The sequence below is a fragment of the Lactuca saligna genome, chromosome 3 (genome assembly GCF_052625555.1).
Source record: "Lactuca saligna cultivar CGN05327 chromosome 3, ASM5262555v1, whole genome shotgun sequence".
NCBI lineage: Eukaryota > Viridiplantae > Streptophyta > Magnoliopsida > Asterales > Asteraceae > Lactuca > Lactuca saligna.
The window spans coordinates 100,333,088-100,356,501 of NC_136419.1; the positions used below are offsets into that span (position 1 = coordinate 100,333,088).

Sequence of the window (23,414 nt, forward strand, 5' to 3'; positions counted from 1 at the left end):
TCAAACTTAGGAATTGGAAAGATATTTTCAAAAGAAAACCTAACTTTTTTAATAGTAAAAGATTTTCTTGAAAAAGAAACAAATTCTAGGAAGAAACGTGTGTACGATCAGTCAGCGCACGAACGGTGAATTCCCAAAATACCTTTATATTATGTGACATTGATATTTATATGATGTATCTGCATGCTAGAGTAGGCTAGGTATTGCTAATAGGACTAGAGTGGCCTGATTTGTGATGCCTTAGCCTAGGGAGGGGTGAGCTGCTATGAGATGCTTGAGAGTGAGTAGGTAGCAGCGAGGGGCTTATGAGAGATCTATTAGAGAGTGGTCTACGCATGATAGAGTAATTGGGAATTGGGATCCGAAGAGGAAGATTTTGGGTGTGTACTGAGACGGTGTCGACAATAGTATTGGGCCCATACTACTGAAAGCACCGGGGCAGTGCACAGTCCAAATAAGAATCTTTGGATACCAAGAATCAAGGAGGGGTGGATTGTCGAGTGTAAGAATGCTCGAGTGAATTCTAACTTATCGCATGTTGTATTTCAAAGGTTGATCATGGTGAGGACACGTCATATGCCGGAGGGTGCCGGAGCTAGTGATGAGGAGATTCGACAGGGCTGAGATACCAGAGATGTTCGGGTCTATTAAGACCGCGCTGATTGAGACATTTGACGAGCGTTACGCCGCTCTTTCTGAGGCTGCTGTTGTAGCGGCTACCGCAGCGATCGCTGCGGAGAGACCTCAGGGAGGTGATGCGTCACTGTTTCGGGAGTTCAGCAACACAAAACCACCAGAGTTTGATGGTATACAGGATCCGGTGGCAGCTATGAGGTGGATATCTGATATGGAGGGGTGCTTCTTCACTAGCTCATATCCTGAGCATCTGAAGGTTCGGTTCGCGCTGAACCAGCTTCGCTTGGGAGCGAAGGACTGGTGGAAGTTTGTGACGGCGCATTTTACGCCTGCTGAGCTTTCGGCAGTGACCTGGGAGAGGTTCACTACCATGTTCCGGGATGAGTACGTTCCTCAGGTGGAGAGGGAGCGTTTGGTATAGGAGTTTCTGACCCTCAAGCAAGGTACTGAGTCAGTTACAGCGATCACGAGGATGTTCCATGAGAGGGCGATGTTCAGCCCTGAGTACGTGTCCACTGAGCAGGCATGTATGAGCCGCTACCTGAGCATTTTGAGACGGGATATTCGGGAGTTCGCCGCGATCTCCTCGTATCGGACATTTGCTGAACTTCAGGCAAATGCTCGGAAGAGGGAGATTGAGCTTGAGATACAGGCCAGGGAAGAGGCCGAGTCTCTGGGGAGGGATCGGCGGCCAGCACAGTCCCAGCCGGCAGCCAAGCAGGCCAAGCCCGCTGATCCCAAACCCGGGAGCCAGAAGGGCCGCACTTGCGGGAAGTGCGGCAAGGGTCATGATGGAGTCTGTCGAGCAGGATCTTGCTACAAATGTGGCAAGGAGGGGCATATGGCCAAGGACTGCCCTAAGAGGTTTGCAGTGTGTTTTCACTGCAACCAGACCGGACACCGGAAAGCGGAGTGTCCGCTGCTACGCGTAGCATCTCAGGGACCTGCCCCTGCCGCCATCAGAGCTACAGAGAGTCGGCCCGTGAAGGCCGAGGCATAGAGAGCTCGAGGGAGAACCTTTCAGCTGACTGCGGAAGAGGTCCGCGCTGCACCCGACGTTGTGGCTGGTACGTTTCCTTCTATATATTTATTTTGGTGTTGAGATATTATGCTTATATTATGTTATGCATAGGTACCTTCCTTGTGAACTCTGTGCCTGCTTTAGTGTTATTTGACTCGGGTGCGAGTCGGTCTTTTGTATCTTTGGCCTTTAGTCAGCATATCAGTGTTAGTCGTGAGGCATTGAGTCGGCCTCTGCGGGTTTCCATAGCTACCGACAGAGTGATTTGTGCCACGGAGGTCCTCCGATGTGTGTTAGAGATTTTTGGGGTTGAGTTTCCGATCGATTTGGTTCCTATTGCGATGGGTGATGTCTGTGTCATAGTGGGCATGGACTGGTTGAGCCGATTCGGTGCGGTTATCGACTGCGAGCGTCAGCTGGTGACCATACGAGATCCTAGTGGGGGAGTTCTTTCGGTATACGGCGAGGGTACACATTCTGGATCAGCCTTTTGTTCGGCCGCTAGGGCGAGGCAGTGTTTACAGCAGGGCTGTAAGGGTTTTGTGGCGTATGTGATGGATACGCGAGTGATCTCCGAGAGACCAAGTTTAGTGGATGAAGTTCCGGTGGTGCGTGAGTTTCCAGATGTTTTTCCCGAAGAATTACCTGGTGTGCCTCCCGTGAGGCAAGTGGAGTTCAGTATTGATTTGATTCTGGGAGTCGCGCCTATCGCTAAGGTGCCTTATCATCTTGCACCTCCAGAGATGCAAGAGTTATCCTTGCAGCTTCAGGAGCTGCTGGGGAAGGGGTTTATTCGGCCGAGTAGCTCGCTGTGGGGAGCACCCATTCTGTTTGTGAAGAAGAAGGACGGCTCGCATCGAATGTGTATTGATTACCGAGAATTGAATAAGCTGACGGTCAAGAACCATTACCCGTTGCCGAGGATCGACGATTTATTCGATCAGTTACAGGGAGCATCTTGGTTCTCCAAGATCGATTTGAGGTCGGGCTATCATCAGGTGAGAGTGCGGGACGAGGACGTCCAGAAGACAGCATTCAGGACGCGTTATGGGCATTATGAGTTTGTGGTGATGCCTTTTGGGCTCATCAATGCCCCGGCTGTGTTCATGGACCTCATGAACAGGGTATGCAGGCCGATGTTGGATCTGTCGGTGATTGTATTCATCGATGATATTCTAGTATATTCGAGATCTAGAGAGCAGCATGAGGAGCATTTGAGGGAAGTTCTTGTGGTTTTGAGATCGAAGAAACTTTATGCAAAGTTTTCCAAGTGCCATTTCTGGTTGCGGGAGGTCCAGTTTCTGGGGCACCTCGTTAATCAGAAAGGGATATTGGTCGATCCGGCCAAGGTTGATGCGGTGATGAGTTGGGAGGTGCCAAAGTCACCCTCTGAGATCAGGAGCTTCCTTGGGTTGGCAGGGTACTATCGGAGGTTTATCAGGGATTTCTCCAAGATCGCAGTGCCACTCACCAGATTGACCCGGAAGGGTGTTACATTTTTATGGGGTCCCGAGCAGCAGACCTCCTTTGAGACGCTTCGCCAAAAGTTGTGTGAAGCTCCGGTATTAGCTCTTCCGGAAGGGATGGAAGATTTTGTGGTATTTTGTGATGCATCGATTTTAGGGCTGGGAGCGGTGCTGATGCAGAAGGGAAATGTGATAGCATATGCATCGAGGCAGTTGAAGCCTCATGAGACGAGATATCTCACACATGATCTAGAGTTGGGGGCAGTGGTGTTCGCCCTCAAGATTTGGCGACACTACTTGTATGGGGTTCGTTGTACGATATACACGGACCATCAGAGCTTGAAGTACTTGATGGATCAGCCTAACCTAAATATGCGATAGAGGAGGTGGTTAGATGTGGTCAAGGATTATGATTGTGAGATCCTGTACCACCCGAGCAAGGCTAATGTGGTAGCTGACGCGTTGAGCCGCAGGGCGGAGAGTACTCCACTGCGAAATGTATGTTTGAGATTGACCGTGATAGCTCCAGTTCTAGACGCCATTCGTGGGGCACAGGCCGAGGCTATGCATCCGGAGATGCAGAAGAAAGAACGGGTCGTTGGTTTGGTTTCAGAGTTCGTTTCGGATTGTTGAGGGCTTATGACTTTTCAGGGCCGGATTTGGGTACCGTTTGTGGGCGGTACGCGTACTACATTGATGGAGGAAGCTCATAGATTGAAATTTTCGATCCATCCCGGGGCTACGAAAATGTATTTGGATTTGAGGAAAGAGTATTGGTGGCCTTGTATGAAGAGGGACGTCGCATGGTTTGTCGAGAGGTGTTTGACCTGTCGAAGGGTTAAGGCCGAGCACCAGAGACCGCATGGCAAGTTACAACCATTGGAGGTTCCCGAGTGGAAGTGGGAACAGATCACTATGGATTTCATCACCAAATTGCCGAGGACTGCCAGAGGAGTTAATGCAATTTGGGTGATTGTGGATAGGTTGACGAAGAGCGCTCACTTTCTTGCCATCAGTGAGAGTTCTTCGGCGGAGAAGTTGGCGGAGGTTTATGTGAGAGAAGTGGTATCTCGGCATGGGGTGCCGATCTCGATTGTTTCGAACCGTGATGTGCGCTTCACTTCCCGATTCTGGAAGAAATTTTCATGAGGAGTTGGGTAGTAAACTGCATTTTAGTACCGCATATCATCCCCAGACAGACGGCCAGAGTGAGCGGACGATTCAGACGCTTGAGGACATGCTTCGAGCATGTGTATTGGATTTAGGGGGTAGCTGGGATATGTATTTACCCTTGGCAGAGTTTTCCTACAATAACAGCCATCATTCGAGCATCGGTATGCCGCCCTTTGAGCTGTTGTATGGTAGGAGGTGTCGGACTCCCATTTGTTGGGGTGAGGTTGGGCAGAGAGTGATGGGTAGTATAGAGATCGTGATTCAGACGACAAAGCAGATACAGCGGGTCAGACAGAGGTTATTGACCGCCCAGAGCCGAAAAAAGAGTTATGCGGACAGGCGCCGGTTCGAGCTTGAATTTCAGGTCGGCGACTTCGTTCTCCTGAAGGTTTCCCCTTGGAAAGGAATGATTCGGTTCAGGAAGAGGGGCAAGTTGGGGCCCCAGTTTATAGGTCCATTTCGTGTGATTGCGAGGGTAGGCCGGGTAGCCTATCGGTTAGAGTTGCCAGCAGAGTTGGGTCAGATTCACGACACTTTTCATGTGTCGCAGTTGAGGAAGTGTATAGCTGATGAATCAGCAGTGGTTCCGTTAGAGGATATTCAGGTGGATGCAAGCCTGAATTATGCCGAGAGACCAGTGGCCATCCGGGATTGGAAGATCAAGGTTCTGAGAAATAAGGAGGTACCTCTGGTGTTGGTTCAGTGGCAACACCGGAGGGGATCAGAGATGACCTGGGAGCCAGAGCGTATGATGCAGGAGCAGCATCCGGAGCTGTTTTTAGAGCGAGACTTCGAGGGCGAAGTCTAGTCCTGGTGGGGGAGAGTTGTAACAGCCGGATTTTTCAGGTATCTTGTATATTTGTATTTTTGGTAATTTGAGACGGGACTCGGCGAGTTGGAGCTCAGACTCGCCGAGTAGGGACGCGGATCTGGACGCGGGATCACACCTCGACTCGGCGAGTCCAGGATATGGACTCGGCGAGTCCAGGATATGGACTCGGCGAGTCAGCGCTGTCTAATGAAACCCTAATTTCTCGGGTTTGAGACCTATTTAAAGGGCCTAATGGCCGTCATTTGTGCTCACTAGTCCCTTGAGTGAAACCCTAATCGAGTGTGAGCATTTGGAGCTAAGTAGGAGGCCATTATTGATCTTTGAGGTGTCATTGTTGCAAGGAAGGAGAAGAACTAGCCAAGGGAAAGCAAGAGGAGCCACTTCTGTGGGTTTGGAGTCCAAAGCATCACTATTGTGGTAATAATTTCGAGTTATCTTCTTCCTTGTTGTTGTTTATCTAGATTTAGGGTTTGTTGAACCCTTTTATGGCAAGACCTAGTGTCCTCTTGGTCCCTTATGAGGTTTGAACCATAGATCTGGACCCTTAGAGGTCCAGAGTGTCCCTTTACCCAAGCTTTTTGGGAATCAATGGAGGCTTTGGATTGGAATCCTCATGCCTTAGGTCAAAACTCCATTTATGAGCTATGGGGTGTGTTATGGGCACCAAGATAGGAGCTTTACGTGATGAATCAGTCTAGGGAGGCCAGATCTATAGATTGTGGAAGCAGATCTGACCTTAAAAGCAAGTTGGAGTGGTTGCATGGCATGGACTCGCCGAGTCTGTTCATCAGACTCGGCGAGTAGTTTGAAGATTGCCTTGGGATTGCTCAGTGAGTGGTCCAATCGAGTTATGGGTAGACTCAGTGAGTCAGGGTGAGTTGGAGAGGGATGACGAGTGGACTGAGTCAAACTGGGACTCGCCGAGTTGTTCTTGAGACTCGGCGAGTTGAGTCGAGGTGTCCCCACGATTCTTTCAGGTGAAACTCGTCGAGTAAGGGGGAGGGGGATACTCGACGTGTAGTAAGGGAATTTCAGAGGGTTGGTGAAAACGTCTAGACTCGCCGAGTCCCCGTAGTACTCTCCGAGTTCGGTCAAAGTTGACCGTTGACCGTTGACCGTTGACTAGAGTTGACCTGTGTTGACTTCTTAGGGATAGTCAACCTTAAAGATATAAAGTGTTAATTAGAGACATATAATGTTATAGGAGGATTAGAGCTCGGAGGATCGAGCGCGAGGGATTTCCAGGATTCGTGAGATACCGAGATACGCGAGGTGAGTCTTCTGACTATACTTTACCTTGAGTAGGTAACCAGAGTTATGTGATAGAGTATTTGTATGCTATGTATGTTATGTGTTGTACTGCATTTTTTCTATGTGATTTATGTGGTGCATGTTTATCAGAGCTAGAACCTGAGGGTTCACAGAGTTTGGGTGCACGGACCCACAGAGTTATAGCCTCGAGTGGCTAATATGTGTTATATGTGGTATTTTGGGGAACTCACTAAGCTTTGTGCTTACAGTGTTTGATGTTATTGTTTCAGGTACTAGTGACGACCGCGGGAAGGCGCCGGCTTGATCCGTACACACACACTCGGAGTTTTTACATTGTGATCTTGGGATTTTGTATTGACCTATATTGGATAATTAATATGGTTGTTTGATGAATATTAATCGAATTATGTTTTATAAGAAAATTGAAATTTTTTTTTTGAAATTTACGGTGTTACAGAAGATGGGTAGAGCTACCAAATGATTACAAATGTGACATTCGTTATCACTCCGGCAAGGCCAATGTAGTAGCAGATGCGTTGAGTCAAAAGGGTACTTGGGCTACCAAGTAAAATCTTTAACTATGACCATACATTCCTACTTATCTGCACATATTAAGGAGGGTCAGTTGTAAGCCTTGAAACCTGAGAACATAATAGGTGAAACCTTAGGGGGAATGGAGAAAAACTTGGAAACTAAGGGTGATGGAGTACTTCATTTCATGAATCGAATATGGACATACAACTCGATACTCTATTCACCCGAGTTCATAAAAGATGTACCTCGACCTAAAGAAACTCTATTGGTGGCCAAACATGAAAGCCATAGCTACTTTTGTGGGAAAGTGTCTAACTTGCGCAAAGGTTAAAGTAGAAAATCAAAAGCCCTCAGGGTTACTTCAACGGCCAGAAATACCTGAGTGGAAGTGGGAATGGATTACAATGGATTTCATAACTAAGTTACCCAGAACAATGGGTGGTCATGATACCATTTGGTTATTGTCGATAGATTAACCAAATCCGCCTACTTCCTGCTAATAAAAGAAATAGATAAAATGGAGAAGTTAACAAGGATGTACTTAAAAGAAATAGTACGGTTGCACGGTGTGCCAATATCTATTATCTCTGACCAAGATAGTAGATTTACCTTGCAGTTTTGGCAATCATTACAAATATCCATAGGAACAAATCTTGACATGAGTACAACATATCATCCTCAGATTGATGGGCAAAGTGAATGAACAATTCAAACGTTGGAAGACATGTTAAGGGCCTATGTGATAGATTTTGGTAAAGCTTGGGATACCCATTTACCTCTTGTTGAATTCTCCTACAACAACAGCTATCACATTAGTATTAAAGTTGCACCCTTTGAAGCTCTTTATGGTCGTAAGTGCAGATCCCCTCTGTGATGGGATGAAGTGGGTGATACGCAACTAGCAAAGAACCAAATACCTGATAGTACTTTAACCGGTCCTAAGATCATTCGTGAAACCATAGAAAAGATTTTCCAAATCCGGGAACGGATGAAAATTTCTCGACATAAACAGAAGAGTTATGCAAATAAACGACAAAAACCCTTGGAATTCCAGGTTGGTGACCGCGTTCTATTGAAGGCCTCCCCCTGGAAAGGAACGATACGTTTTGGTAAACGTAGTAAGCTAAGTCCAAGGTACATTCAACCATTCCATATCATTGCTAGAATTGGTCTTGTTGCTTACAAACTCAATCTACTGTATGAACTCAGTAACATTCATCCAGTATTTCATGTCTCAAATCTCAAGAAATGTTTGTCCGATGAGGCTCTTGTTATTCCACTCGAAGAAATCGAGATAAACGAGAGCCTCAATTTAATGGAACAACCTATAGAAATCGTAGATAGGGAAGTGAAGAGAACTAAACAAAGTCATATCCTGATAGTGAAGGTTCATTGGAATGTAAAACGTGGACCTGAATTCACTTGCGAACTAGAAGATCAAATGAAACATAAATATCCACATCTCTTTCCCTAGTCTTTCCATAATGCTATAGTCCTAATTTCGGGAAGAAATTCTCTCTAACAGGAGGATAATGTAACAACCTGTTATTTCGAGTTTATGTACTAAGTATATATCAATAATTAAGAGAAAATTATGTATACTATATGCGTTTACATACTGACCCTCAAAAATGAAAGTTTAAATAAACTTGTTTGGGCTGAATATAGTGGTAGAAATCATCTCAAGGATTCCAAAAATAGAAAGAACACCCAATTCCGAGTTATAACGAAGAAGTTATGACCTATCGGAAATCCACGACAAAACTGGCAAAACACTGTTTAACCTAAAAAGTAAAATTTCAATAAAATACTTTTTAGCCTTAACCATCTCAATGAAAGTTATAGTATACGCAAAACCAATAGTGACCATAAAACGAACGTCTAAATTTGACTTCATATGAAGAAATTATGATTTTTCTAAGTTTCAACATAGTAGTACACAGCCGGAAACTCAAAATTTAGTTTGATCAACATATGGCAAAAACAATCTAAACGAGAATCAGAGATCTTATCAAAAGAAATCCAACGGTAAAAAGACAGACGAAAACGGACATCAAATGAAGAAGTTATGAATTTTTAACAAACTTTTCCTGTCCTGACTTGTTAAAAATATAACTTAAAAAATAAAGTCAAAATTATTCGATGGAACCTAAATGACAGTTGTAGAGCATGATCTCACCTACGCATGGATATAAAGAACGTAAAAAACGGAGCTCATATGCGAAAGTTACGAATTTTTGAAGTTGAAGGAAATGCGAGTACACCTAGCATAATTGAGTACGCCCAGCGTACTCAAAAGCAAGGCCTAGGATTGTCCACGTAGCCTCTTTCTTCGCAAGTGAAGCGCATCTCACCTAAAACGATGTGTCCGAAGCTAGGTGGCCACTACGACCAGAATATGTAATTTGAACCCATTTCATGTTCCTTGTTTGGTTGTAGGCTTGGGTTAAAGTTATTTAATTTAAGGTCTAATTAATCACAATTATATAAATATTACATTTATATAAATATAAAATGGTTTATAAACTATCTGTCACACCCCAAAACCGGAACGGCGGAAATGTTCGGGGGCGGAGGACATCATGTTTAGTATCACAAGACATCCATCATAGTAAGCAAAGTAATCGAGAACCATTTTATTAGAAAGAAAGTGTTTACAATGTGTGTGTTAACAAAACATAGAATACATAATCAAATAACAAAACAAGACTTAAAGCTACTAAGCTCCATATTCTGAGTTCCCAACGTGAGGACTGTCTACTAGTTTCCTGAGAATACAAGTTATTTGAAAGAGTTTATCAGCAATTAAGTTGATGAGTTCATAAGATTTTAGTGGCGTAAGTATGTTGTAGAATGTTGTTGAAAAATGTAGTTGAAAAATTTAGTAAGTTGTAAGTTATGTTTAGAAAAGTTCGTTTGTTCCTCCAGAAAATCCTGTATTTCCTACTTTAATAAAAGGTAAGTAAAAATGACTCTACAATCCTTTCTATGATTACTAAATGTGTAAAAGTTATATAAGAATCAGAGTAAACAAACAATCGATTATGCGTATCTGCCCTAAAGTGGATAACACACATCCCATTTTTTGTTTGATCGTCGTGGTATATAACCCTAGTGAATTAACTTGTTAGTCATGGAGTTAATTGTAACGGTTCCGTTATATTTAATGAAAGATTCCTTAAGAAAACCATTATTTCTTATAATAAAATAGTGACCATAGTGATTACTTCTATAATTACTTAGTTTATACTGGCTATATATGACCTAATATCAAATAGATAGTTAACTGGGTGAATCTACCGTAAGCCCACAACCAAACAAGGAACATGAAGTAAGACGGAAAACACACATCCAACTACTTATTGGGTATTAATGATATATAACCGTGATGTATAAACTAAGGTATTATAGAGTTAATCACCTAAGGCCCTTTTAGTATATATGAGTTTTAATAAATGGGTTAAACCCTTTACTGATAAGTTTCTAGTTTTGTATACCAAAATTTCTGTTTGGAAAAGTATGTTTTGTACTAGAAAATTATGCATTGACTTTGTGTCCTATGACATGACCCATACCTAGTAGCCTTATGATGACTTAATGTATATTGAACACACACACACACACATATATATATATATATAGAAAGAGAGAGAGAGAGAGAGAGAGAGAGAGAGAGAGAGAGAGCCGAATAGATAATAGACTGGGTGAATCCGTTCCAACCCCAAAACGAAACAACGAATAGGAAGTGAAGCGGAGAGCACACATCCTAATACCTGTCGGATCCTATATATATATATATATATATATATATATATATATATATATATATATATATATCCTTTGATGTATACAATAAGGAATCATAAGGTTAGCAATATGGTCCCTTTCTACAAAATGTACTAGACCTGACTGTTCTGTTTGTCATTTTAAAAATATGTAAGTTTTTCCCTAGTTTATAACTATCTTGACTCGAAAATAGTATGCATTAACTTTCAAGTGGAACTATCAGTTTATGAAAGTAATGGGAAAATATACGTACTCAGTTGTCTTATAAATTGACATACTAAACATACTAATTACCTTAAAACATATTTGTTTTATTAAGGTCATAATGTGAAGGCTAGATCCCATACTATACGCTCTCCCTATCAAAAGATTCTGGGAACCAAACGCAACTTCAACAATCGAGTTGCTAGGTCGTGTAACTGCCCACTAAGGTTATGTGATCATGTATACCTAATATAACTATGACCTTTTGTTAAGAACAATGCGTTAGTGATTCATTGGTATAATTAGATCATGTAGTTGCCCCATGCTATAGCACCTTATTATGTTTGTTCTGCTATCATATCTTAGTATGTTCTTTCTGTTATCATATTATTGTATTTTCTCCCTGTTTCTCTTTATTATATGTTCTATCTTGTTATCATGTATTGTATCTTCCTCCGTGTTTCTCTTTATTGTGTGTTCTCTTATGTTATCGTGTATTGTATCTAGTATGAACTGAACCTCTAAACTATACCCCTTATAGTTTTCTAATGTTTTACTTGAAGTATTATTGAAATGACTCATTTTAATACTAAGTTATGCTTGTACTTTAAAAATGGAGTTTTGTTAAACTAAGAAGTAACATAACTTTAAAAGAGTTTTTTGAAATGTTTTGATCACTTATTAAAGACATAAGAAACCTTTGAAAGATGTTTTAACAAACAATTACACAATTAACAATTGTGTTCAACTTGTAGCCCCCCCCCCCCCCCCCCTCTCCTTACAAGCATTTAAAACAGTTTAAAAGATTGATTACGGGGTATGAACTCACCTGATGTGGGTGAATCAAAAGAATATGAGTGTAAGGATGAGAAGCTACACGAATGAAGTCCCGAGACTTATCAAGTCCTAAATGACATATATTGGCATAAATATAGGGTTTAGAGGTAACAGAAGGCAAGGAAACACCTCACGGGACTAGGAAACACTTGGAATGAAGTGTTGAATCACATGTGATTAATTAAAGGAAGGTGGAATGGTACAAACATGAGTTTACGGCCAAGGGAGTTTACAGCCGTAAACTCATGGTCAAACATGCATAAGAGGGTGTTTAAATGTAGGGAAACTTGAGGGATCAATGCTCTTCACAAGAATAATAAAGACCATCATAACGGAAGGCTTTTGATGAGTTTACGGCCATGCAAGGAGCTTACGGCTCTAAATTCATGGATATTATGAAATGAGTGTGGTTTAAAGTTCTATATTCATCAATGAATGGTTCTAGGTCACAAGCCTTGAATCTAGTAGGGGTTTATGGACAAAATGGCACCCTTATAGGGGTTTACGGCCATGGAAAATGGCTTGGCCGTGAACTACTTTTGTTCTTGTATTCTTGATGATTTCAAGGCTCTAATCAGATGTTGTAACTAGATAATTAGTTAAAGGTAGAGTACTTATGATATAGAGGCTTGAAATGGTTGATTGATATTGCCATATTTATACTTATTTTTAGGCAGTATTTAAGTACATTTTTATTAATAAATTGATAATATGTGAAGAATAGTGATACTTATGAGTTTAAATTGTTATTTTCAGTCAATACAAAGGATTTTCGAAGAGAGGGACCAGAGGTGACAAAATGGGGAACATGGGAGGCTTGGAAGACAAGAAAATAATAATTTCATAATAAGAGCTTAATTCACGATGTGGCGGTGCATCCCACGACGTGGCACGGGTGTTCCAGTAGATAAACATCGCGACGCGGAGGATTTCCTTGAAGGATACGTTTTACTTGGAGCCCACGACGTGGCGCATATGGCCACGACGTGGCGCAGGTTTTTGAGGATTATATAAGTTCTCCTATTATTACGAATAAAGGGACTTTTGGCAGAAGAAAAGGAGTTCCAGGAGACGTTTCAGAAGAGAAGAAAGGTCCCGAAAGAGGGATTTCAACACCAAAAGAAGTAAAGTTTTATATTTAGTTGATTATAAACATGTTTTTCATTAGTTTTAGCTGTGCTAGTTTAATTACTATGATGAGCAGCTAAATCTAGCTACTTTTGCTTAGCTAGATGAAGCTTTGAACTTATGAATAGTTATATGTTTATGGATTAATTTGAGTTGGTAAGAGTTGTTTGTGTTTGATTTGTATAACCTAGCATGTTATTATTTGCTTATCTAATTGCTAGATTGCATGTTCTGTGTAGCTTAGTGACTATGAAACTACATGAACTTGTTTACCTAATAATTTAGTGAACATTAAATTGTTAGAGCTAGGATTGACCAATCTTAGTTAGTAATTAGGCTAAATAAATCTTAGCTGTGCTAGAGAACGTAAATTGTGACCATAATTGCGTTTATACAACAAATCTTACATAGCATATTCACATTCATAATTAGTTATGTGTTTAATTATGTGTGAACATACATGGTTTAACATGAATTAGTTACTTATTGGTAAGATAGAACTAAATTACTAATATAACTAAAACCCAACTTAATAACCCATAATCATTAGCTAGCCATAAGGAAGAAGTGGATTCAACTAAGCAAGAGTGTGTTTTTATTAATTTGATTAAGTTCATTCGATCTTGCAAAATCAGATAAAACCCCCTTATTAAATTTGTTAATAAATTAGGTTAATTTATTAGTAATTAGGTTAATTAGTAACACCGTTCCCTGTGATCGACACCCGACTTACCTAAGTTATACTGTAATCTGACTAGGTACACTGCCTATAAGTGCATAGTTAGTCTTAGTTTGTTAGGTTATAAATATTAAAATTAGTGGGTACTTTCGTGCACATCAAGTTTTTGGCGCCGTTGCCGGGGAACGGTGCAGATTATTAGTTTATTTAGTTGCATTAGATTAATCGTTTTTTTTTTAGAAATAAAATCTGCAGAAAGCTTAATTGGTTATTTATTTTGCTAGTTTATCTTAGTTTAATTATTGTTTTGTTTGTCACAGAGTTCACGACGTGAGATTTAGTATACTCACGATGTGAAATTTGAGAGTTCATTTTTAGTTTTTCTTATTTTAGTCCAGTTTTACGTTTTAGTTTAGCAAGTTGCAGGAGTTAATGACCAGAGGCTCAAACACACCATTGGTGCCACCACTAGAAGATCCCGAGTTTGCAATTCACAAGAAAAAGATGCCCTTGCAAGAATTGAAGTCAGCCTTCTCTAGGAAATCAGGAAAGAAGACAGGAGAGTCAAGTTCCTCAACGAAGCACGAGAGCAATCTTGAGCATTTGGATCATTCACCCGTGCAAACCGAGTACGAAAGCGACATCGAGCCAGAATTTGAAGAACACACGAGTAAACCCGAGAACGAGCCAAGGAACGAGATGGAAAATATTGAAGAAATGTCCATGGGAGCTTACAAGAAGTGGATCCGCGAAGATGTGGGTCCCGGATTAGTCCAACCCGCAATACCTGCCAATGCCACATTCGAGCTGAAGGGACACATATTGACTGCGCTGAAGGACATCCCATTTTTCGGGAAAGACCATGAGGATGCTTTTAAGCATCTAGATGAAGTCAATGACATTGCTGATTACTTCAATGTACCAAATGTCAACAGGAACACCGTCCTTCTTAGGATGCTGCCCGTTACTTTCAAAGGAACTGCTAAGGAATGGTTAAAAGCACTCCCACCGGGTACAATCACCACTTGGGCTCAATTGCGTGAGCAATTCCTAGACGAGTTTTGCCCACCATCCAAGATAGCCAAACTCAAGAAGGCAATAGCCAACTTTGAGCAACAGCCGGGGGAGTCACTGTACGAAGCATGGGAGCGTTACAAGGGCTTACTCAGAAACTGCCCGCAACATGACCTAAATGTGCAGCAAGAGATGTCAATCTTTTATGATGGGGTCAATGTGATGACAAGACAACTCCTTGATTCTCAAGGACCGTTGACAAGGAAAAATCCAAGGGAGGTCAAGGAGCTAATAGAAGAATTCGCGAAACACTCCCGCGAATACCATAACCCGAGGCAGGATGGAAGCAAAGGCGGTGGAGGAGCCCAAACTGAAGAAATTGCAGATGTAATGGCCATGCTGAATAACATGGATCGTAGGATAACACAAATGGACTAGTCGATACACGCTATAAGAGTGGGGTGCGAGCGATGCAATGGTCCACACTTGACCAAGGACTGCAACGTGGATGAATTTGGGAACAGAAAAGCTCAAGTGTGCTACTCTAATAGGGATAAGTTTGAAGAGGACTGGAGGAAACCGAAGAAGGAGTGGCTGCCATATGAAGAATATAGGAAGCAAAAAGAAGAGAAGTATAGGCAGACAGGTCGAGGCCTCTATCAAAAGGAGCAGCCACCAGCCGAGAAGAAACCCGACCTAGAGACCATTTTAATGAAATTTATGGAAGCATTGGAAAAGCGACATGAGGCCACGGATTCCGCTATCATTGAACAACAAACATTGATCAAGAACCAACAAGCCTCCATCCATAACCTTGAAGTACAATTTGGTCAACTAGCAACTTTAGTTCATGAAAAATTTTCCCCGAAGAGTCCCGAAGTACAAGCCCAATCTCACGTAATGGCCATCAATACTGAAGAAGATACAATATCTGAGTTCCTGGAGGCGTTGGAAGAAGAACCGCAGCAGCCCAAGAAATTAGGGATCGACAATGGAGAAAGTGCTGAACCAGGCGACCCACGACGTGACACTCCTCTCGCCACGACGTGGTGCAAGTCAGAGCAAAAACCCTTTGCACCTATTCCAGCTTATCATCCACCTATGCCATTTCCCACCCACGCAGCACTTAGTCGACTGGAGAAGGAACATTTAGAGTTTGTGAAGCATGTGAAAGGGATCCCAATTAATACTCCCTTTGTTGAATCCTTATCCAAAGCTTCCGAAAACCAGAAATTACTGCAAGACTTAATAGATACGCGAAGGCAATTAAAGAAGCAGTCTACAGTGATTCTGAGTGAACAAACTTCAAAAGTTGTTTTGGGAGAAACACCAGAAAAGATGGGGGATCCTGGACGCCTCACTCTTCCATGCGAATTTGGGAATAAAACGTAGGTTAATGCTTTAGCCGATTCTAGGGCTAGCATTAATCTAATGCCTTTTTCATTTTATCAAAAATTGGAGATTCAGAAGATGAAGGCTACAAAAATGAAGATTCACATGGCGAACCGTTCGGTGACACAACCCCGAGGCATAGTGGAGGATATTTTGGTGAGAATTGGAAAATTTATTTTTCCAATAGACTTTGTAGTCATGGACATGAAAGAAGATCCAGATGTTCCGATAATCCTAGGACAGCCATTGCTCAACACTGCTGGTGCCCTTGTTGATATCCGCGAGTCGAAGCTAACTTTGAGGGTTGGAGATGAACAAGAAGTCTTTGGGATAAAGGATGACTTTCAAGAAAATAAAGAAGAGGTGTTCACAATTAATGAAGAGAATGAACTAGAAGAACTGGAAAAGCTTATGGAAGAAGAGATAAAAGTAGTTCATCAAGTCAAAATGACAAAACCAAAGGCATCTGTTCCATATTGGATTGAAGTCATAGCCTACAAGAGCCCGCCTTCTTGGGTAAGCAAAGAGGATGAGGAAATAACAAGTGATGAAGAGGAGGACACTTCAAGAGTAACAAAGCCGGTGGTGAAAGCAGAAGAGAATGACATAAAGTACAAGGAGGAAACCACGGGCACAAAACGCAAGCTTGAAGAAAAGGGAAAAGCTAAAAAGGAGAATTCAAAGAAGGTGTATAAAAGGAGAGTTCAAGCTTACAAAAGGCGATTCAAGGAACAAAAGATCTTGGTGGAGGACTCTTCCGAAGATTCGACGTAGAAGGCACGGAGTCCAGCTCAAGACTCCAAGAAAAAGAAGCGCTTCTCGGGAGGCAACCCGAGTTTGGTTTGCATTTTCTTTTTAAAATTTTCTTTCTTTTCTTTTTAAGTAGGAAAGACATCGATTCATCATCTAAAAAAAAAAAAACCGGTAACTAGTAGAAAATTAGCTGTAGGGAAATTTAAATAATGATTGATATGCAAAATAATTAATTAATATGATAAACATTATTGAGACTTTTGCATCTGGCAGTCTCCACGACGTGGGCATAGCCCAGCCACGTCGTGGGAAAAAGGGAATGCGCGACTGAGAAAACAACAATTTAAGGTCCACAACGTGGGCATCACCCGCCACGTCATGGCCATTAAAAATCAGGGGGGACCAATTGTTTAAAACCCTTTGACTGATAATTCTCATTCCCACTTGGCTGCCGCACGAACGGAAACATTGTAACCCCACAGCTAATTTCGTTTCTACTTCTAATTTCCTTGCAAGATCTTGCCAATTAATCTATTTGGTACGTGTTTTCTTCATTATTTTGTAGTAATTCTTCTAATTTCAAGTTTTCATGGTTAGGGTTTGTATGATTCACGAAATTGGTTGAATCTAATGGTTGATTTTAGATTAAGTATACCTTTAATGGTCATAGGAACAAACCCCAACCATTGATTTTAGTAGAAATCGCATGCAATTAGATCGAGCCACACGCTGTGAACGATGCGACCCACGACGTGGCGCAGCCTGGCCACGTCATGACTTCTGTCAAATTATTTAAACTGTTTAATGTGTTGGTTGTTTGCTGTTTTGCTTTGTTCTGATTGCAGAAATGGGACCACGACGAGCTGTACCGCAGGAAGAAGACCCGATAGATGTCGCAAGCATACATCCTTTATACCAGTTTCCTCAAAACATTCCCCGACCGTTACTAACAACCTACGAGAATCGGCTTGGATGGTTATATAATAGGGAGTTTGCAATAGCCCCGATTATTGATTGGGGATGGCTAGGTGGAGTGGGCATGGTAGCGGAGCTGGGACGTTATTGGTCAAAGACTTATGTTGGAGATCAATTTTCGTTTACTTGTCACGGGTGGAGGAATTTATTCACCATTCAAGAACCCGTGTACCGGGAATTATCAGTAGAATTTTTCTCTACCGTATGTTTCGAAGAACGCACCCTTGATGCCACCTACAATAGAGCACTTGTTTTTCGTTTGGGTGGTGTATATCGTGAGTGTAGCCTTCGGGAATTTGCTTGGCGTATGGGGCTCTATACGGAAGTGGAGACGCAATCTCCGTTTTTTATCCCTTTCTTTCTTGGATGTGTGCGGAATTTTACTCTGGGTACCTTGGATGTGCAGTTTTGGCGGGGCATTTCTAACCATGAATACAACACTCGTGACTCGAGTGAGTCACAAATTCAGAATCCTGTTCTCCGATTTTTTCACCGCCTCATCACGTTTTCAATCAATCACAAGCATCATGGTGACAAGGTCCCCATCCAGAATCTATTTTATTTATGGACTCTTATTACCCCGGGGGTTTGCTGTGATTTGCCTTATATGTTGGCAAGGTTTATGGGGAAGAAAGCGGCCAACTCTAGCCCTGGGAGCCCGATTACTGGGGGGCATTTGGTTACTCGCCTGGCTAGGTCATATCATATTTTGACCCATGACTTTGTGAGGAATCTTACTCAATTCCCGGATACCGACTTGACCATTCAAGTCTTGGGTGTGATGTGAGCAGTGGTGAATATCGGGGGTCGTTTTATGATACCACCAATAGATGACGAGGAAGAGGAGGGGCAGCCGGGACAACAACCACCCGTTAGGCCGAGGTGTCGAAATGTGCGGGCTAGAGTCGAGGTCGAGCGAGAGCGTGCTGCTTCGCAGTATGTGCAGGGAGTGCCCACCGACCCTTTTCAGAGTCGGGTTGGAACATATTTGGATAATCTACGGGGTCATGCCATTTACCATACCCAGCTTACCTAGGGTATTTATTCACATTTGGGTGTGACCCGACCACCTGCTATGCCACCGCAGTATCCCTATTTTCCGACATGGTAGGAGTTATGGCGTCCGCAAAATGATGAGGCAGGGCCAAGTGGAGCACAAGATCAAGATGATGATTGATTTTATTTTATTTTATTTTATTTTATTTTAGTTTGACTTTGGTGTGTAATGTAAAACCTTATTAAAACTATGATGTTACGTTTTGTTTCTTTTGGGTTGTTCTAACTTTTCAGATTAGCGTTGGAATTCTAAGGAGCATAGCCGGTTATCTTTCGAGTCGTGTTTGTCTAGTCAAGGAAGCTTAGAGTTGTGAGTCCGAGTCCACAATTCAAGATAAGTATGGGGTATATTAGGAGAGAGGTTCTAGTTGGGACATATATTTGCATAGAAGTGTCGGACACCAGTTAGCCATTGGTCAACGCTGCTAGAGTAAATAACGCCAATAAGTCATTTTCTACTGATGCTTAGTTCCACGACGTGAATTCCTTATGCCACGTCGTGGCACGCTTGCAGTTTGTAGTAGTTCAGCACTTTGGTGTTCGTAGTTTACACCCGAATAACGACGTGTCCAGATATATGCCACGACGTGATCCAGTTTATCATTTCCATATTTTTCATTACCAATACCCACTTTGACGAATTGAAGTTCGAGTCTTGTTCATGGTTTATTTACATATTCAACCAGTTCTACACCGGGTTTCTATTTTTGGAAGTCCAATTCCGCATTTTCCACACTTTTCGAGATGCTCATGCCGCTATTCCAGGGGAGTCTGTTCCTTTTTCTCCCTTTTCTTTTATTTTGATTTGTTTTTATACATACAATGAGGGCATTGTATGAAATAAGTGTGGGGTAGGGGTAGAAAAAGTAAATTGCTAGGAAATTTTGAAAATTCAAATTTTTATTAATTCAATCTAGTAATAATAATTTGAGCTATAATTGCTAGTATTATGTGGGATGATCCGGTGAAAGTTCAAATGTTTAGTTAAGCCAATATACGTTATAGTGCATTTGTGGCTTCCCTTATTTTAGTGAAATCATGGAACAAAAACATAACCCCGCTCGGTTTGAAGGATGCAATATGTTTAGCAGCCTAAACCTGAAATGTATCCAGGAAAATTATTATCATTAACCAATAAAGGTTGAGGTTGAGCGCCTCTGCTTAAGCATGTAGGTTTTGAGTGAAAAAAGAGAGGTACATGTAAAAAAAAAAAGAAGAGAGAGAATTACGAAAAAGTTTGAAGAATTTTGGAGCAAATAAAGTGAAGATCAAAAGATCAAAATTCTGAAGAAATCCAAAAAGTTGAAGATACCAGAAATCAATTCAAATAAGGTGTTGAATTCAAAGAAATCGAAGATCAAAATGTTCAGAAAGTGAAGCATTCAAAGAAAGCTCCATAGTGGTATCGGAAAATTGTAATTCTAGATTATGTATGCTTAGGTTTCTCAACTAAAAATACCTTGAGGTTATGAGGTTTTCTGAGGATGGATTCGGAGGGTTGCATAAAATGAGCATTGTTCGGGAAAAGTAGGCAAGTGTTTATGAAGATTGTGAGTCTTTAAAGTATGGGGGGTACTTAGGAAAATTTTAGACACAAATGCATGCGTTGAGGTCTTGGCATAATGGCTGAACTAGAGTCGGATTGTTCTGTGTAGTGTTAGTAATTAAGAATTAAGTGTAAATTTGCTTGAGGGCAAGCAAAGCCTAAGTGTGGGGTATTTTGATATTGCCATATTTATACTTATTTTTAGGCAGTATTTAAGTACATTTTTATTAATAAATTGATAATATGTGCAGAATAGTGATATTTATGAGTTTAAATTGTTATTTTCAGTCAATACAAAGGATTTTCGAAGAGAGGGACCAGAGGTGACAAAATGGGGAACATGGGAGGCTTGGAAGACAAGAAAATAATAATTTCATAATAAGAGCTTAATTCACGACGTGGCGGTGCATCCCACGACGTGGCACAGGTGTTCCAGTAGATAAACATCGCGACGCGGAGGATTTCCTTGAAGGATACGTTTTACTTGGAGCCCACGACGTGGCGTAGGTTTTTGAGGATTATATAAGTTCTCCTATTATTACGAATAAAGGGACTTTTGGCAGAAGAAAAGGAGTTCCAGGAGACGTTTCAGAAGAGAAGAAAGGTCCCGAAAGAGGGATTTCAACACCAAAAGAAGTAAAGTTTTATATTTAGTTGATTATAAACATGTTTTTCATTAGTTTTAGCTGTGCTAGTTTAATTACTATGATGAGCAGCTAAATCTAGCTACTTTTGCTTAGCTAGATGAAGCTTTGAACTTATGAATAGTTATATGTTTATGGATTAATTTGAGTTGGTAAGAGTTGTTTGTGTTTGATTTGTATAACCTAGCATGTTATTATTTGCTTATCTAATTGCTAGATTGCATGTTCTGTGTAGCTTAGTGACTATGAAACTACATGAACTTGTTTACCTAATAATTTAGTGAACATTAAATTGTTAGAGCTAGGATTGACCAATCTTAGTTAGTAATTAGGCTAAATAAATCTTAGCTGTGCTAGAGAACGTAAATTGTGACCATAATTGCGTTTATACAACAAATCTTACATAGCATATTCACATTCATAATTAGTTATGTGTTTAATTATGTGTGAACATACATGGTTTAACATGAATTAGTTACTTATTGGTAAGATAGAACTAAATTACTAATATAACTAAAACCCAACTTAATAACCCATAATCATTAGCTAGCCATAAGGAAGAAGTGGATTCAACTAAGCAAGAGTGTGTTTTTATTAATTTGATTAAGTTCATTCGATCTTGCAAAATCAGATAAAACCCCCTTATTAAATTTGTTAATAAATTAGGTTAATTTATTAGTAATTAGGTTAATTAGTAACACTGTTCCCTGTGATCGACACCCGACTTACCTAAGCTATACTGTAATCTGACTAGGTACACTGCCTATAAGTGCATAGTTAGTCTTAGTTTGTTAGGTTATAAATATTAAAATTAGTGGGTACTTTCGTGCACATCATTGATTTTGGCCAAGAACACTAGCGTGTTCTTGGGGAAACTTGAAGATCTAGAAAATGGAATGATTTCATGGATGGGATCATGGATTGATAGTAGATAATGAGATGTATCAACAAATCAAGGAAGAATACTTACAACTTTTGAAGATCTAGAATGAAGATCGGGATGATTGTTGAGAGGATTTGGAAGTTCTTGAGTTTGAAAGTGAAAGAATGAAGAAAAGTTGAAGGATATGAGAGTATATAGAGGAGTTTTCAGCTAGGGTTGAGTTTAGGGCAGTAAACTCCATGTTTACGGCCATAAAATCCACATGTTGGAGATTAGGGCTTGAATCTTGTACTGTGGCTTTAGCAGATAAATCCCAATAATTATTCCTTATGTGTACTAGGCTCAGAACACTCAAACAGGCTCTAAATTGTGCTAAATGATAGCAAGAGTGAGTCAGTCACTAAGTTCAGTTAACTGACTGAGCTTTCAAAGAAAAAAAAATTCAGGTTGTCACATCATCCCCACATTAGATGTAATTTCGTCCTGAAATTAGCTTTCTTACAGTACTACTTGGGTTGCACTACTCTGATTTGCAGAAAATATACTCGTAGACCTGACAATTTTGCCCTAGTGTTCATGATAGGATTCGTACTTGGACAGGTCCACAACCAAACAACGAACAAGAGATAGGGCATAAACACACATACTAGATCTGCATAATCATAATCATATACCACCCTTGCGTACACACTGAATAGTGATAGGTGGGTTGTATTCGTCCATAGCCTCTGTGCTCGAACTTGGTCTACTGAACAAGAGGTATTTCATGACGATCTGCGGACATCTTACAATAAAGCTTCGGAGGAAAAAGTACCCTTCGCACGAGTACTTTAGGGTTTTGAATACGAAAGATAAAACTGAGGTTTAGGTCGGACTGTCGATACGAATGATGAAGGTTTCGAGAATTTGATGGTCGAGGCGATAGAAACATATGAACTTAGTATGGTGAGGACCACACCAATTCATGACTAGTGATAGTAACGGACTCTTTACCAACCAATGTCTTTGCCGATTTGAAAGAAGTGTCTGCTATACGATGATGTATCCTTAGTGTGTTCGACAATGTGCTCTTTGTAAATGTTCCAGTGCTTTCTGTTTTCCCTTTGATGTTAACACTCCTACGTATCGTACCGCTTTGTGCGAGCACATACAATGAAAGTGCTTTGATAACTGGTGATGATACTTTGTATCATTATCCTCCTCGGTACCACTATGATCGCCCATCATATATAAGTGATGAATAATTAAGATGGATAAGACAATCGACTAAGTAACTCTACCTCAAATCCACAACCAAATAAGGAACAAGAATTAAGGCAGAATCACTCACTCTAAGCCTGCGAAATCTTGGTCATTCACAACTCTGATGTATATGCTAAGCCATCATAGCTTCTATAAACGGATCTTTTAGTTCTCTTGAATACCATGATCTATTTCAATATGTAAGTTATTATAATTAATTTTAAGTGTTTTCCCTAAGTTTTAATCTTATATATAAATATAAATTAATTTTATTTTAGAGTAATTACTAAGTCGAAAATGTATCGCTGCTCGAAGGCAACTACGGGGTTGATTCTCCTGTG

The 23,414-nt window shown here is 41.0% G+C and overlaps 1 non-coding gene across 1 annotated transcript; it reads right to left on the reverse strand.

Moving 5' to 3' along the window:
- Window positions 1-14,651: 14,651 nt before the first annotated feature.
- LOC145038105 (small nucleolar RNA R71) lies at window positions 14,652-14,758 on the reverse strand. The gene has a single exon (XR_013679173.1). It is a non-coding gene; the product is annotated as a small nucleolar RNA R71 (small nucleolar RNA).
- Window positions 14,759-23,414: the final 8,656 nt, after the last annotated feature.